This window comes from Chiroxiphia lanceolata, chromosome 18 (assembly GCF_009829145.1).
Source record: "Chiroxiphia lanceolata isolate bChiLan1 chromosome 18, bChiLan1.pri, whole genome shotgun sequence".
In the NCBI taxonomy this organism is placed as follows: domain Eukaryota; kingdom Metazoa; phylum Chordata; class Aves; order Passeriformes; family Pipridae; genus Chiroxiphia; species Chiroxiphia lanceolata.
In genome coordinates this window covers 10,715,201-10,732,177 of record NC_045654.1, presented here as the reverse complement: position 1 = coordinate 10,732,177, position 16,977 = coordinate 10,715,201, and the positions used below count along the sequence as shown (strand labels likewise).

Here is a 16,977-nt window from a genome sequence, read left to right as displayed (position 1 = left end):
GATTCCTACCGAGTTACACTAAGGATGAATTTGATGCAGGGTTCTTGACAAGTCTGAGTTACCTGGGTTTATGGTTTGAAGGGATGATACACAGTAATTTTGTGTGCAAATTCACAGGTAGTAACTTTAGGAGCTTGACAGTCACTGCAAAAGGGTTGCTGTGCTGCAGTCACTCAGCTGAACTGAATATGCTAAAAAAATGTTATTGCAAGACATGACAGAACGTGATGGTAAATCCCATCTGGCAAAGAGGATGGGTGGTGTTATTAAGGCTCAAGACTGTGTGTGAGGAATCTTCATTTCCCTCTCTGGCACTGGCATACACCCCAAGGTACTCTGAAAGGCTGCTCTGTGAATGGGAGGGGAGATGGGTCACATGCCAGTAGATGGTGCTCAAAAATCAGCGGCTTTGCATGTAGAGTCTGCAGTACCTGGGCACTGCTGTACCCTGTAAATGGCTCCTCTTGTTTCCCTCCTTCCACAGGCTCCATCTGGGAGCTGGAGGATGGGTGATGTTCAGTAGGCACCCGTCTTACATTTCAGCAGCTTGTGTTCAGGTCTCTCCAGCCCTCCAGCATGGCCCTGGGCATGTTGCTTATGCTACATCCATCTCCTGTAGCTGAGCTGCCTGGACTGCCAGTGCATTGCTAAGCAGGGAAAGGAAAGGGAAAGGAAATTCTGCTGCAGGGCAAGCACTCGGGTGCAGGACTCTCAGCCATCCCAAGGAAGAGCCTGTTCTACTCCACAGACCACAAGGAGTGTCTGGGCTCCAACCTGGCACTCAGCTTCGAGCTGCAGCTCAGTAACCTCAGCCCTTTTGGCTGCACATCAGTTCTGTATCCATAAAGTGAGACTGCACGTCCTCAGTGCCCAGGGCAGTGGTAAAGAGGAGCTGGTGGGAGACAGGAGGAGGTGCACCAGTAATACATTCTCTGTCCTGGCTCGGGCAGGAGTTCCATGATTCTGTGTGTGAGTTGCCCTGTAAGCAGAACAGCAATGCCAACACAGTACCTACAGGGAGATTCATTTCTAGCCTTAGGCTGCACTGAGCTCCTGGGGTGGGAGCTGCGACAGAAGAAAAATACGGATTTCATTAGCACTAAAATTTCTCCCTGCTACTGAAATTTGTAAATGATAAAGTAGTACCTTTGTCACAGAAAGCTTTTCTTAATGGGAGCTCTTTTCCATAGTGGGATCTTCATTAAATTGGAACTTGGAGCCGTTTAGAATCAAGAACGTGATTTGTGTTTCACAACACCAAGGTTTACCATTAAGCATGCAGCTTATACAACTAATGGACATAGCCATATAACTTCCATTATATCAGGAACTTTAAGGCAGTAGAGTTGCAAGAGCTTAGGAACTCATGACATCCTTCAGACCATTATCACTCAAGGGAACTACGTCTTCATTACAGCTGAAAACACACCTCATCACACCCCCTTTGGCATTTCTTTCCCGGTGTTCTCCAGCCTCAGCCATGCACTCCGTGTTTCTGACAGCCCTGAGACACACTAACAGCAGGCTTTTGACTGATTCCCAGCCACAGACACAGAAGATGTCAGTGAAGAAGATCTTTGAAACCTTGTATGAAAAGCTTTCGTTCCCACCTGTGATTGGGTACTAATGAGCAGCAGAGCAAGATCTGTATCTAACACATTGCTAACATGATTAATGTAATGGTTAGGGGTTGGTTCCTGTATTTTTCTAGTCATTCCAGCACATGACATGTCATATAATGAAATATTTGTATGTTGGAGATAGAGAAACTTTCAGAGCAAGAATGTGTTCTTCAGCTTAGAGAGTGGGTGCTTGATCAAAAATATTCTCTCAGCCCCTGGCAGCTGTATATTTCCAGAATCAGACTTGCTCTTATTTTTTGTAAGTTTAAGATAAATCTGACAGAGTTCTGTGTCAAAAGTACAGAAAAAGAGCAATTCACGTTACAGAAAATCTTCTAGCAGATATTGTAATCCAATTTTAGTTTAAATTTTAAAAAATCTGTCATCATCAGCACATTATTTCTAATAATAAAATAATCAGAAAATATATTCTAGAATAACACATATATGCTTAGTGTCCCATGTAAACTCTCATACATCTTCAGTGTTGGCTTGCAATGAGCACCAATCAGTATGGTCTGAAGATGGGTATTTGATAAGATTAAATATATTGTTTAAAAACAAAAGGCATATTCAGAAGCATGGAGAGCTTAGCTAACTCATAACCAGGGAATATCAAATTAAATCAAGAAAGACTGAAGTAGAAGATGTTCTAAGTAAATGACATTTAATAATCATTCTTTTCAATTCAGAAACAGAGGCTGAATATGTTGCATAAATTATTTGCTCCACTTGTTCTAGTTAAAACATTGGTTTGAGTGAATAGTCTACAACCTGCAAATGCACAGAGCTGCAGCTGAACTCCATCATACAGCAATTACACCAAAACATCCATTCCTTGTGCTACTGGGCTGCCCCTTGTATCCATTTCTCATCTGATTAATGACCCTTCAAAAGTGGAGAGCCACTGCTTCAAGAAGAAACCATGAGTCCTTTCTCCAGAAGCCAGTCTGGGAGTTGGTGAGGGAGTCCCTGATCTCAGCCCGAGATAGAGGAGAAGGAGGGGGTGAAGGAGGAGGATGTTTCTCTCCTAGAGTTGCCTGGATGCCACAGGTCCTGAAAGATGGCACAGTTTGGGGGCTGTGTGTGATTTCTATTGCTCTTTCAGACCCACCAGATCTCCAGCCTGCTGTTGGGTTCCACTAGGCTTTGTGGTGTTTGTTTTTTAACTCACCCCCCTTGTCATCTGATGTCAACATTTCCTGAGTTAGCATCTTAATTAATTTTGCTGCTCTCAGGAGCTCTGCTCACTAGTTCCAGAGGTTTTCAGCAACTTTACTGCACCTTACATTTATGATAAACTTTCAAGTGGAGGAAAAATGATGATGTAGATGATAGAGTGTAATATATGGTAGGTATGGTAGGAAAAACTGATTACTGTGATCATATCTAGGGACTGAGACACTTGTGCTTTGTAAAGAGTCAGCAGGCTACAGAACTTACGGGATTCTGCTGCAAGAAACTGTTAGCAGCAATTATGATATCTCTGCTTATTTTTTAATTTCTTTGATGTAGCATTAAGCATTTTTACTGCAACCCACTTTCTGACATGTTCTTGCTTGCCTCGATGTCTCTACAACACACCAGCACACGTTGTCATGTGTGTGCACAACTGTTCGATGACTGGAAGGAGGAAGGCAGGATGTAGATGCCGAGGAAACGGATTTAGAGATGGAGATCAGCATCTGCACTGAGCTCCCCAGTTCACTGAGCTTTGCCAAGGCCATACTTGGAGGTATTTTTTCGGTGGCAGCACCGATTTCCATAATTGCTGCTCCCTGCGGCTCATTTCCAAACACGCTGCAGCAAATCTCTGTATCTCTGGCAGGCTCTTTGTCAGCTGCTGCTGCTCCCAATCCAGGTCACTGTGCAGCAGCCCTGGTGTTATTCCAGTGGATGGTGCTGTGCCAGGGTGGGATGGTCTGGCTGAGGGGACCAGGGCTCCTCATGCCACCTCCTCTGGTCACGCCAGCCGGGGGCAGAGCTGCCAGTGGATTCTGTGTTGCTGTGCTCCATCACAGCCCTCCTGCTCCCACCACAGCCAGGTTTTTCAGTTGCTGTGGTAGCAAAAGGCTGCACAGACCTGAACAGAAGTGTTAGAGCCCCCTCCTGTTGCTTCAGGCCTTTTCCAGAGGCACCAAAGAGTGATGTATCCATTGGAGCCTGGTTGTACTCGAGCCGGGTGTGCTCAGTGTGATCCTCTTGCTCCACCTTTCTGATTGCCAGAACAGAAGGAAGGGAGCTTTGACAGTTAGTTAATAAACTTTGTTCTGATCTTGGTTGATTAATAGAGCACCCTAGAACTTTTCTTTCACTTTGTAATGACACTTGGACAGGTTATTACATGGACTCTCATGCTTTAAAACTGAAAGGGAAAATACAGAAGATGCTTCTTTTTTGCAATTTAAAAAATAAAGCAATTCTTAAAATTTGTCTTTATCAAAATCAATTACTTCTATTTTGTAGAAACTTTGTAGAAATTCGAAGCAGAAAAGTGGCAAAATTATTAAAAATGAGAAATATGGTTGTTAATGAGAAATGTCAGTCAATTAACCTTTCCTTCCAATTATTGTGTATTTGTAACCTCCTGCTTGCTGAGGTAGGCACAGGATCTCACTTCTGACTCCTGGTAAGGCTGGCATTAGTTTGATTGCAGCTCCAGAGCTCAATCAGGAGCTGCAATTAGTATCCCCCAGTGTGATTACAGCATTTCTTTGCTTGGCCATCTGACAGATTTCTAATGTTTTCCAAGTTTCTCGTGGATGGGGAAAAAGAAGAGGCCTTATAATTTTCACTTCTCAAAATAACTGCACAACGTACAGTGGCTTTGGTTGCAAAACTAGTTTGGGTTTCTACAGAGTTTTATCTTTTGAAATCTAACTTAAGATAAACTCAGAAAAACCTACTACTCATCAAAGCTAAAGAAAACTACAAATAGCTTGTAACACTTCAGATGAACCTGGATTGTCTTGGAAGGTTCGTGAACTTAAGGAGTTCAGCACAGAATATAAGACGTAGTTTTCTCTTGACTCCTGAATCACTGTCTGGGGGAAGTTATTAGCAGGGCAGGTGCCCATCCTTGCAAACAGAAAATCAAGTCAACAGACTGTTGATGTCCCTTCCAACCCAAAGCATTCTGTGATTCTGTGTTTGGGGCTTTTTTCTGGCTTCATGCTTTTAAGTTCCATCTGGGAGCATAAGATCACAGTAATTGAGGCTGTAAAGCACCTCATGAGATCTGCTGTTTGCCTGCCCATGCTGAGGTAGGATCAGGTTTCCCAAATTACATTTCTTTAACCTATTTAAAAATTTCCTGAGATGCTGCTTTTTTTCCTTCTTGTATCTTGAGTAAAACTCCATTTAATGTACCTCAGACTGGGATTTGCCTATTTTGGGGTCAGTGACACGTTGATTCATTGACAGTTCATGGTGTAACAGCTCCTCTGCTGCAGTATTACCCATTAATTCCCTATTTTGTACTTGGGCAGTTGATTCCTTCTTACTAAATGTAGTGTTTTGCACTTGTCTGTTGACTTTCACCCCATTGATCTTGGTCCATTTCTCTGACTGTCCAGATCACTTTGGGTTCTGATCTCCTCCTGTGAAGCAGTGCAGACCCCCCCAATCTCCGTATCTGATAAGGGACCCTGATCTGTCATAAAAAAATTAACCAAGTTGTTCTTGAGGGGTCAAACTGATCGAGCCTGGTTTCCTGAGGACTTTGTTCCACATCCAGCTCATCACAACATCCCCAGGTAAATACAGGCAAAGAAATACTTAACACTGGGACAAACCCCAGTGTAACCAATTGTCATACACATGGAATGCCTTCTCCCCAGCTGTGTTCTTGGAAGTGAGTTAAGACTCTGGAAGAGAAACATCTGCAAGAGACATGTGGTTTATATTCTTATATGCTCTTCATTGTTTAAATTTCTAAGTTTGTGGTTCTTTAGGCTCCATTGCAAAACTCTGAAGGTCATTTTAATTGCACTCTTATTTATAAATGGCTTTCTTGGCCACACAGTGCCACTCACTGCAAATTAAACCTGAGACTCTATCTCTGCCTTTGTTTTATGGGAAAGATTGATAAGTGATTTACTCTCAGTAGAATGGTTTAGAAATGAGCTCTTAGATAAGTGATCACAAGAGGGTTTTTTTCCATATGGAATTATTTTCCACAGAGAACAAATGGCTTGTGTTTCTAAATGCTAACATAAAGGATACAGGGACCAGATTCTCAGCTGGAGTAAGTTTACAGAGTCAATATTGATTTACATCAGCTGCAAATATTTTTCCCATAATATTTTTCCTTGTACTGTAATTTTCTCTAATGCAAACCCTAATTTCTTCTCCCTGAACTCAAATTCCGAACTCCCATAATTCCTGCATCTGTTTATTTACTTTCTGGTTTGTATTCTTTTAGCTGGGTTTATTAACATACTGTATTTTTCTCCCCTGTTCAACAGTATGTGCACTGCATGTTTAAGCTCTCATTTATAGTCCATTGTTGCTTTCCGTGATACTGTTATGTTGAAAATCAATAAAAAGGCAATTTAAGAAAAAAAAATATGATTTTCTCTGAAGTCTAGTTAAAGAAGCTGCCAATAATTAACAAGGGAGACCAACCCTGCTGCCTGGAAGCCCTCGGATTTCTTACTGACTTCAGTAGGATTTAGTGGGGTCCGTGGTCTCCAGACCATTAATCCTTTGTCATAGCTGGGAGCTGGGCCTATGAAAGAAAATTAGGCTTAGCTCTGTGCAAATCAGTTCAGCTCCAGTAAAAAGGAAAATGTTCCTGGCCTTCTCCTCCAGGTATGAAATATAAGAATATGATTTTGTAGTTCCAGTTCCTAACAGAAAGGGGTTCTAAAATATTCATTTAAAAGGCCTCGGATTTTTTGGTACTTACTTGGCAAATGTCCACTTCTAGTACATCCTGCAGGCTGGACAGCTGGAAGGGAGTTACCCAAAGCCACAACAAACTTTGGCATTGGGGTGTGCAAATGTCAGGGTCTCCACTACACATCAACAACACAGGTGACTTGAGAGCTTCAACCAGTAGTTTGGCAGACATGGAAATTCTGTGTGATGGAACTCGATTCAAATTTGACTTGAAATGAGCAAAGCTGTACACAGCTTTTGGGGGCTTGTTTTCCTCCCCCAAAAAGCTGAAAATAATGCACTAAATGAATGTCTGCTTTAGTAGACAACTGGTATTGTGTGATGAACAAAACTGCACCTGCAGTTCTGTCTACCCCACGCACTAAGTGCACAGGTAAATGCATTTTAATAATTTATTGTCATTTATCTTCAGTGCAGCTCTATTATGCTTTTCATTCTTGCTGTAAATATGTAAAATGCTGTTAATCAACCTTTGTTAGTGAATATTTGATTAATAGGTAGCAGATGTACTTGCCCCTGTGTATACTGCGTTAAATGCAATGTACCAACACATAATTCATTATTTTAATAACACACTGGGCTAATAAATCAAGGGAAGGCTTGAGAATGCAACAGCCAGAATTACCAAAGGAATAGCTGTGCATTGTTTTAAAAGTAATAAATTTGTGCATTGTTTTAAGTCTGGTGGGGACTTAGAAATCAGGTACCGGTGAGCCCTAATATGACATTCCTGTGGGGATGACTAAGGACTAGCAAAGAACTGCTCATTTCTCCCAACCCCCCTTCTGTTAGAGAGCAAAAATCAATCCCAGACCCAAAGACCTTACAAATCCAAAGAGACAGGATGAATAAAGGGTGAGGAAAAGGAACAGCAGGTCCTGATGAGCTCACAATACGATGTCTGCAAACACCCTGTTCACTCTGTGATGGGTGCAGTTGTGTAATTTCAGTCCTGCCAGTGGGTTCAAGTTAGGGAGGTGATAGCTACCCACAGAAACCAGAGGAGAGGGAGGATGTTGCAGTAAAAAGCCAAACAGAAAGAGGAGAGAATAGTAAGTCAAAAGTGATGTAGGGAGCAGCCAGATGACCCCATCAGTGCCTGTCCAAATGGCTGCACACTGTATTGAGATGTACAAGTGATGCTCAGTTTGAGCAACCTGCTATTTGCTTTAATGGGCAATCACCAAAGTTCTGTGTTCAAAATCTTTATTCAGTGTTAAGCATTGACATTCTCATGTGACAGCTGCATTACTGAACAAGCCCCTTCTGGTGACATATGTCATTCAGTTCCTGAAATTCAGTGCAAGTTGAATAGCTCCATGGGGGAGGCCAATATTGTGATTCAGGGTTAGTTCCAATTATAGAGCCAAAGCAGACAAAGATGAGGTAATTTGCACAAATTCTAAGACTAAGCCAAGAACAGAGCTTAAATTCCTTGAGTCCCACAGGAACATTCTCTCCTTCCTCAGCCCTGCCTATTTCTAATGGAAAATATTTCTTATTTATGATAATATCGTAGTTGTGGATATGTTTAATGGCAAGTGCTGTACTGTATATGTAGTATAATGCACATATCCACCAACACAGTTGTGCATGTGATTCACTATTCTCTGATATATTTCACAAACTGCTTATTTTTGGTGACCTTGGCAATGTATTTGATTCAAGAAGGGATTATCAGTTTTGATAGGCCCTGTATTTAATTCTGTAGCTTGGCTGAAAGCTACACTGCCTTGCATTGATTTCCATGTGCAATTAATATGTTTTGCCAGCAACAAATGCGTGCAGAGATAATATACTCTACTCATTTTAATCTCTCCTGTGTACATTTCAAATCAAAATAGCACCTGGTGACCGAGCCCTCCTGAGAAGTGGTGGATTTAACATGGAAAAGTAGCATTAAGAATTGCTTGCATAATATTATAATAATTTTCAGTAGTGAAATAATAAATAATTCCCTAGAAATCCGAGTAACTTAAAAGCTCAGACACCTTCAAATCAGCACTGTGGTTAAATGGCTTTGTTGTACTGGGTCTTGCTCATGCTCACAATACAACTGAATGTCAAATTAGATGAATAACACAGGAAATGATCCCCTGAAATGTGTAGTGTCTTCACTCTGATACTCCTTCAAGACATGACCCCTGTACAACTAACAGATAATAGCAGGGTATGTGGTCATATTGATATCCTGAATGGAGCTGGCTCTGAAATGGGATTTGAGCTCCCTGAGGACGTGTCACTTCTTACTCTGAGTTTGTTCAAAATAGGAAAAAAACCCCACCACTGAAATTCCTTTGAAGTCTCAGAGATCTTATAATTAACTTTGTGAAATATTTAATCTCAGTGTTTCTGACTTATTACAGTTGCATCTTCTTGACAGGTGTCATTCAACATACAATCTAAAAATCATAGCTACCTAAAACATTTAGTTCATACTTCAAGACAAACAGATGTTTCAGCCTTATTCAACTGATTTTTATCTAAAGTATTCAAGAGATCACTATGTGTTTGTGAAGAGCTTCAATTCTGTCAAATCTGTGTTTTCAGACATAAGACTCTTCCATTTAGAAGCAGAGTGGTCTCTTGCTGCAATCTGTGAAGCTGGAAACTTTTTCATCTGCCCAATATAGAAATGGACCATGACTGATAAGAGTGTTTCAGTACTACTCCTGTCAGACTTCACAGAATTGAGACTATTAGAATGTAGATGAAAATCCTCTCCCTTTGTTTTTTTTTTCAAAAACATCCAAATAAAAAAGTTGCTTTGTAGCATTGCCTTTGATATTTTATAGAACTCCCTTTAGAGCTGCAGTTCACATGAACCTTTAATTCCTGATAGATAGGAAAAATAAAACTAGTGTTGAAAGCTAGACCACAAATAAATAATAATAATAATGATTAAAAAAACTCCTCTGCCTCTTTTTAATCTGTTTATATTCTTACAGAGCTGTTGTTAGTACAATTGCATGTGACTGCCTCTGAAACAGTAATGGATGATGTCTTCATTGTGCAGCAGTGCAACTGGGAATGTTATTCCCAGTTTGCTGACAGATACCCAGAAAAAAGGTAGAAAAATGGTGAGGCTTATCTCATATAACTTTAGACATATGAAAAATAGATTTCTGGTCTAAATAAACTAGACTGCCTCTACATTCAGTAAAGAGAAAGGGACTTTCAGGGGGTGATTTATTCTACTTATTTCAAGAGGTATCATTTGTCTTATGGAGGTAGCCTAGACAACCACCCAGCATTCAGAGACTGATGGGAATCAAAGGAATCTGCACAATTAAAACAAGGTCTCCAGAGTTGTAATCCTGTGATAAAGCTATAAATCCCATAATGAAGTGGTTAAATGTTGCTACTTGGTTAAATTTTCCTTTCCCCTGTTTTGATATCTGATCAGCCCTGGAGAACAGGACTGTTGAATCAGCACTGGCTTAACTGTTGTGCTCCGTGATCTTAAAGGTCCTTTCCAACCTAAACAATTCCATGATTCTCTCATTATGCTCTTGCTCTCCAGCACACACCTATAGCAACTAATCACAGTCACCCCTTCCCTGAGAGTCTCATATCCTGTAACCCTCGGAGCAGAGTAACTAAATTAGGAGGGGTATTTACCAGATCAGGGTATGCATGTTCCATCTGCTCTTCCAAGTCCTCTGTTTCCACACTGAAAGAAAAACTGCACCTCTGCCAAGCTTTCTCATTCATTTTGCATTCAGAGATGTTTTATTGGCTGCATTTTCCCGTGCTCTTTGAATCTTTCTTCATTAGCAGCCTCTGGCATCTGACAGGTAATTTGCCTGCCTGCAGCTTCCCCTATTAACAGTGCCTTTAGACTGAGCACATGGAAGGAAATGGCTGTTGTGCCATTTGATGCAGTAGCTGTCCCTCACCTGTTTTCAGTCTGCCCTGTCCTTCCCAACTCTTTCCTGTGCCAGTACTGGGAGGAGGGGGAGCTGCTTACCTCGGTGTGGATGTTTCTGTTGCACAGATGTTTGTCCTAAACCAGTGTGTGCTGCTTGTTATTCAAAAATATTACTTCTGCAGATGTTCCTATTGCTCTGCCCTCCCATCTTTGCCTCTGTCCCTCTCTCATGCATGAACAGATTGCAGTGAATTTTTCCTTTTTTCCCCTTCGGAGAACTAAATCCCAAACCAGCCCTCTAGATTTCCTTTACTTACTCCTGAGCAGCAGTTCATTCAGGCATATGGCTCTCTCTCCTTCCTCACTGCTTGGACAGATGTTTTCTCTTGACTAAATACATTCTTAATCCTTGAGAGAAATGAGAAAACTTGCATGATTTGTTAAGAAAAAAGGAAAAGCCCCGTTTTTTTCTGATGCAAACTGCTTCACAGTCCCATGTTCCTTTAATGGCATGATTTTCATATCAAAACCAGTCAATATAACAAGACCAGAAGGTTTGTTCTGAACCCCAGTGTGGAAGGTGCTCTACAAGAACTCAAGAAGAAAGATTTCCCTCTGCCTGAAATAGCTTCTACACATGAAAGGACAGCAGGCACTGTAACAACCAGATGAGAGGATCCAAGGTGGCAATGGGACTTCTGTGCTCCACATATTAAGCTGTGGTCAAAGCACCCTTGCTGCCTAATTATAATGATTGGTTTACAGGTGAATGTTTGAGAGAGAAGAAGTTATTAGTAATAAATGTCTGATTAGCAGGCAGAAAATGCTGAAGGTATATTTAAACAATCAGGCTAAAACCTTTGAAATTATTTCTGGGCCATTTTAAGGTCAGCATTAGCAGTAGTTTTTCAAGAATTCATTTTCTGGTATATTCATCTGTTATTGAGGAAAGAGGAATATTAATATATTCCCTGCTTGCGTGGAAACATACTTTCTTACAACGATATGATTTTTATTTGCTCTTAATTTCTTCATGTAATGGGCTGTTTCTCACGCTGGTGTTATGATAAGAAGGTACTTGTGCATGCAAGAAAATATGGAAAAGTTTCCCAAACCAGCAGCAGCTGAGAGCTGAGTGTCCATGCACGTGTGCAGGGCTTTTAATTCGTGTTGTCTGTCTCTGTTACAGATGTATAAATGAATGAAAGGGTCTGTCTCTAAACCCTTTGCTCTTCGCTGCTTGCTGTACCTATCCTTAAATTAATGATTACAACCAAGATTTTAATATGATACCCTTGTTCTTTCTCACCGTAAGCATCCCACACACATTCACACCTCCCACTGTGACAGCTGAAGGAGCAAGAATGAGCACAGCCCCAGTGTAAGCAGCATCAAAGAGATTTATTCGAGGGTTATACAGTTTTTGACGCAAGAAACTCTTCTTGTGACAATGGGCTGTTGGCTAACGTTCAAGGTGATCTTCCCTGAGCCTCATTAAGCTGTCTTCTGTAGTTAGGTTGAAAATGGGAGGCTGGTGGCTTCCTTAGCTATCTGAGAGAAGAAAGGATGAGATTCATCTCTGCTTGCAGTTCTTTTATGGCTGAGTGAAGTGCCCTGACTGATATTCAGAGTGACTGAATACAGAGTGAAGAATGCTGGCTCCAGTGAAGCCGACACAAGAGATATAAACTCTGCTGAATTAGCTCTTCAAATGTTTTGAAACCCTGCTGGATTAATAGGCTTATTTTTCAACGTGACCCTGAAGAGCCCCAAAAGAGTATGGATGTGTTTGAGGCACACAGTAAAAGGGATGGAAAGTTACACTTTTTCTGGGTACTAGAATCAGCAGGGCTACTGCTGTGACCTTCAGATCTGGCTGGGAATAAGAGCTTTTGACTAGAATGAGATGTTACTTAATATGTGGGCAGGAGGACAAGATTGTATAGGGAGAACCTTGGTGGTCTGTGGGGTTCACAGCACTTGGGCTATCTGAAGGATGAGCCTTTAAAATTGTGATTTCTTTTCTGTTTTTGCTTCTGAAAAGCATCTAGAAAAGACAGAATCATGAAGGGTAACGTTAACCAACATTGCCAAATCCCAAGCATTACCAGATTCTCTTCATCTCTTTGAACAACTGAGACAATGGAGCTGGAGGAAATGCATGTCCCAAGATTTTAAAAGCCTCCTTCTTTTCAGGCATTATGTGCAGTGCCTGTTTCAGATAGAGAATTCCAAGAATAAGGGATAAGAATGAATACACAGGGAGAGTAGAGAGGCAGCGTGCTGGCCCTGGGCCCAAAGCAGAAAAAGAGCACACAGAATAAACCCCAAAGACAGACAGAAGTTGGTATTCTTTGTATTTGGTGTTGCCTTTCTGCTTGAGGGAGATATGGGGGTTTTGATATTCCTAAGATCATTCTCAGACATGACTGCATGTCCCCAGTGCCCTTCCTGGAGCCACTGTCAGGGGGTCGGGTTGGAGCTTTAGGCCAAGAGGGGTTCTTTGGGCTTTTATTTTGAATATCTGAAGTCAGATGTGCTGTTTAAGATGCCTGGAATTCACATTCTCTGTTTTCACTGTTCATGGCATGTATTTAAAGCAGCAGGAACTGCAAATATCAATTATGGTGCAGGTACCTGACTCAGGTAACCCCTCTGAAGTCAGCTGAATGTGCTGCACTTGCGTGGTGGGACACATGATGCATTCAAAGACACAGAAATTCTTCTCAGAAGAATTATTCTTATCCTCCAAATATTATTTATTTGGGTCGGAATTGGTCTATTCAGCTACAGTGATATTCTTCAAACCCCAGCATTGTGATACAATATTGCCCATTTATTAAGCCATAATACTGGCAGATTGTTTTAAGCCCCACGCTGTGAATCTCTTGCAGATGAAACGCTGCAGCAGGAATATCTGTATGATAAGGAGATTTGAGGATGCTTTCCTTCAGAGCTTTAGCACTGCAACGGTCTGGAGGGTCTGGGTGATTGAAAACCAGCAAGTAAATAAAGCCCCATCTATTACATCCCCAAGTGCTGGGTATTGAGTGGTGGGGAGGAATGTTTAAACCATCATGTGAGGCTAAACGGTGCTGCACGGACTGAGTGACTGAAACAGCATCCTAATCAAACCTGACAGCTCTATTGCCTTATAATTATAGGCTGCCAGAGGCGCTTTTTAGACTATCAGTACTTTTGGGATAGTTTGCATCTAAATTAAAATTGAACTTCAAAGCAGTTTGATGGAGATGTGTTTCCAAGGAGTTTCAAAAATGTGAAAGACACCAAACTGATTAGCATGATGCACTGTACCAGCTGGTTGCTACTGTAAAAAAAATAAACTAAAAAGTAGCAGCCATGCTAATAATCAGAAAGTGTATCTTGAATCCTATTAATTTTCTTTTCTTTTGAATTATTTATGGGGGGTTTTGTTCCAGTCGTGCACTTCCTTTCAAATGTTTATTTAGTTTCTCTCTAAAGAAAAAAAAAATGGGGAGAAAGAGAGAGAAATCTGGAAAATCTCCAAGGGTTAGCTCACCAGCAATCTGTTTAGATGTCCTCTTCTCAACTGAGCCCTACTCTGCTAAATATTTATGGCAATGTTTAACAAATAAATCTCGCCCACCTCCCCATTTACAGTAAAGCAGAAGATAGAACTGCTTTAAGGGGGGATTAACTTGTTTTTTTTACCATGAGGGAAAAAGAAATTCCATGAATACATATTAATATCTGGAAAAAGAAGCTAAAGCACAGAACTGCAAGTGCAGACATCTGCCTGTCCACATTACAGATGTTCTGCCCGAAGCTTTATTTCTGATCCCATCTCTAGACGACAACAACAGAAAGAGTTCACAGCTCCAGACTGCTTCCTTTTTCTTGTCTTATTGTATGAACACTAATTGGAAGCAACAGACAGATTCTCAGGACTAGATCCTGTCTTCTGCTCTGTGCACACATCACTTGGCACCTTCTCCAGCCAGCTGGGCCCTCAGCCAGACTCAGGAGGTGCTGCAGGGCAGGCTCTGTGCTGGAGGGAGGGAATGGAGCCCTGGCCTTCTGGAGCATTTAGATACCTAAATCCAGCTCAGGTGACTCCACTGATTCCAAATGGAGGTTAAATTTCCTAAATCTCCATGTGTTTCTATGCCAGTTGCTCATCAGCTCCCGTGCTTTGATACGAAGCATTCTGTAACAAAGATCTCTTTTGGCTTAATTGTTTTTGTTATGCTTCACCACCTTTGCTGGATTCACCCAGCTCCAAATCCTTCAAGGGATGCCTGGTGAGACGGAATACAGTATGTCTCTGTCCAGCAATGCCTGAGTCTGAATTCTTCATAAGAGAATCAAATCACTGAGATACATAGATTATATTTTTACAATACATTTATTCCTGGCTGAACAGTGACTAGATGGAGCACTTATAGGGGGATTTATAGGACTTTAAAATTTTATTGAGTTTGATGGCTGCAGGAGAAAGAAATACCAGTTGCATAATTCAGGAATGTACAGCTTGGCTTCTGTATTTCCAATACTGTTGATTGGTATCTGTGAGCCCTGTCAAGATTTTTCTCAGGATACTGAATCTATGTGAATGCCTCCACACTTATCTGCCTGCCTGTATTCTGCCAATCTGTACAAATGTGGTGCATGCAGAATCCATGTAAACAGCTTGTGCTGAGGAATTTGAAGTTTACTTTCTGTTAGAGCAATTTTTAATAGACAACTTTTTTAGCAAGAATGTCTAACCTTTTCTGTCCTGATGGATTGATTCCCACCCTGACACCTGGTGTGTTCGGAGTGCCTCTTCAAAAAAAGACAATGTTTCTTTAAGAGTTTCATTACTATTACTTTCTTCTGTGGCTGACTTTGGATGTTGGTGTTTATTCATGATAATTTATTCATTACTTCATTTGCAGATACTGCATGTAGTTAATAGCATATAGGAACTCCTTCCAAAAATTTGAACCTGTTAAATGAAAGTACCCTTCAGGACTGCACCATCCTTATTTTCTAAGCCAGAGCCTTTATTCTCACAGAATTGATTTGCAGAGTTTCTCAGGGAAAGAGAGATGGCCAGAAACCAATGCATCTTTCATGAAACGTTTTCTGAGAAATTATTTACTGTTTTACAAGAAAAATGTTGAAAATTCATCAGGTGTCTTTCAGAAATGATGCACTTCATTTTCATCAAAGCCAAATGGACATGCAGAAGTCCACCAGCAGCACAGGCCTAACTTGGCCACCCATCACTGTAGGTGCACGTGTGGCCAGGTATTACATGGACTGTGACCAAAATCTGGGCTCCTTCAGCTGCAGACCTTTGAATAGTCACCTTTATTCAGGAGGAAGTGTGAGGAGCTTAATAGCACAAACTCAGATTTCAGTGGCAGCTTCATCGGCTCTAAGTCCAAGTTAGGATGCTGAGCACTTAAGCTTGGAAAGATTAAAGATACATGCTTAGCCTCCCTAATGCTGACTGGATCCCGAAATAAGGGGTCCTCGACAGGCTCTGCTTGCAGCACACATGGACACACATGTGTCCTGCTGGACTGCAGGTGTTGGGAGTACCTGGTAGTGTTGCTGCCCAGAGGTCATTCATAAACCAGTACCTTCCTCCTTAGATCTCACTTCAGAGCCCATTTGAGAGCTGCTTCCTGGCAGACAGCTCACAGACAGACAGAAGTTGTTTCTTGCCCAGTTGTCTTGTTTTTTTTTCTCTCAACTGACACAGATTCTGTGGCCCAGTAGCACAGCAGGATCTTATTTTTCCTAATTCCAACAGTGTATTTTACTGTGTAGAATTAGCACCACAAATCACTGCTGTGGAAGCTCTTTTCACCAGGAAATGACAAGTTATTAAAGAAAAACACTTTAAGACATTTAAACAGAAAGCTGGTATTCCCATTTACCCCTTGACAATGTTTCAGCTGCTCCCAGAGACAGGATGAGGCAATTTTTATGGAACCTCTCTGCTTTACTCTCCCTCCTCCACCTGCTTTTCTCTCTCTCACTTACTACATGGAAATTCAGAACATTTCCCCAAAAATAGAGTTCAGATCTGAAGGCTGGGTATGTATGTGCTGGTAGCTTGTAATTCTTGACATACTTTTGGTGGCTTCAAAGAGTAGCTGCCAACTGCTGGCCTGGAAGCAGCCAGACCAGCTCAGAGCTGCAGGATCTGAGAAGCACCATCCTGTGGAATCTCCTGCCTGGTGAAAGCCATTCAAGTCCAAGGCACTGCAGAGCTCTGAAATGGTGACTTAACATGAATCTGTCCAGCTGTGACCTTATCTTATTCCTTCTTCCCACTCTGGTAGTTTACTTTGTAGTGATTTACCTGCACTTCTCCCTACTCAGGACTCAGCTTTGGAAATAAGCCCTGGTTGAGTGAAAGACAGAAGGGAGCTTGTGTGGAAATTCCCATGTGCCGGGGTTGTTTTTACTGTGGCACATCCCCTTTTCCTTTCTGGTTAGGCAGTTCAAGGGAAAACCAACATAAAAAGCTGTGGTTAGAAAGATGTGTCCCTGTCCTTTTGCCCAGCAAACTCCTGGATGCAGTGGAGATAACGTGGGATGTGC

The 16,977-nt window shown here is 41.5% G+C and overlaps 3 long non-coding RNA genes across 3 annotated transcripts in view; all 3 read left to right on the top strand.

Annotated features, from left to right (window-relative positions):
* LOC116795842 overlaps positions 1-16,977 on the top strand; it is a 247,218-nt gene that overhangs the window by 147,728 nt on the left and 82,513 nt on the right. The window lies entirely within an intron of this gene.
* LOC116795843 overlaps positions 1-16,977 on the top strand; it is a 108,052-nt gene that overhangs the window by 69,927 nt on the left and 21,148 nt on the right. The gene's annotated exons all lie outside the window — the stretch shown is intronic.
* On the top strand, positions 7,465-9,297 carry LOC116795841. Its single transcript, XR_004360173.1, has 2 exons — positions 7,465-7,576; positions 9,075-9,297. It is a non-coding gene; the product is annotated as an uncharacterized LOC116795841 (long non-coding RNA).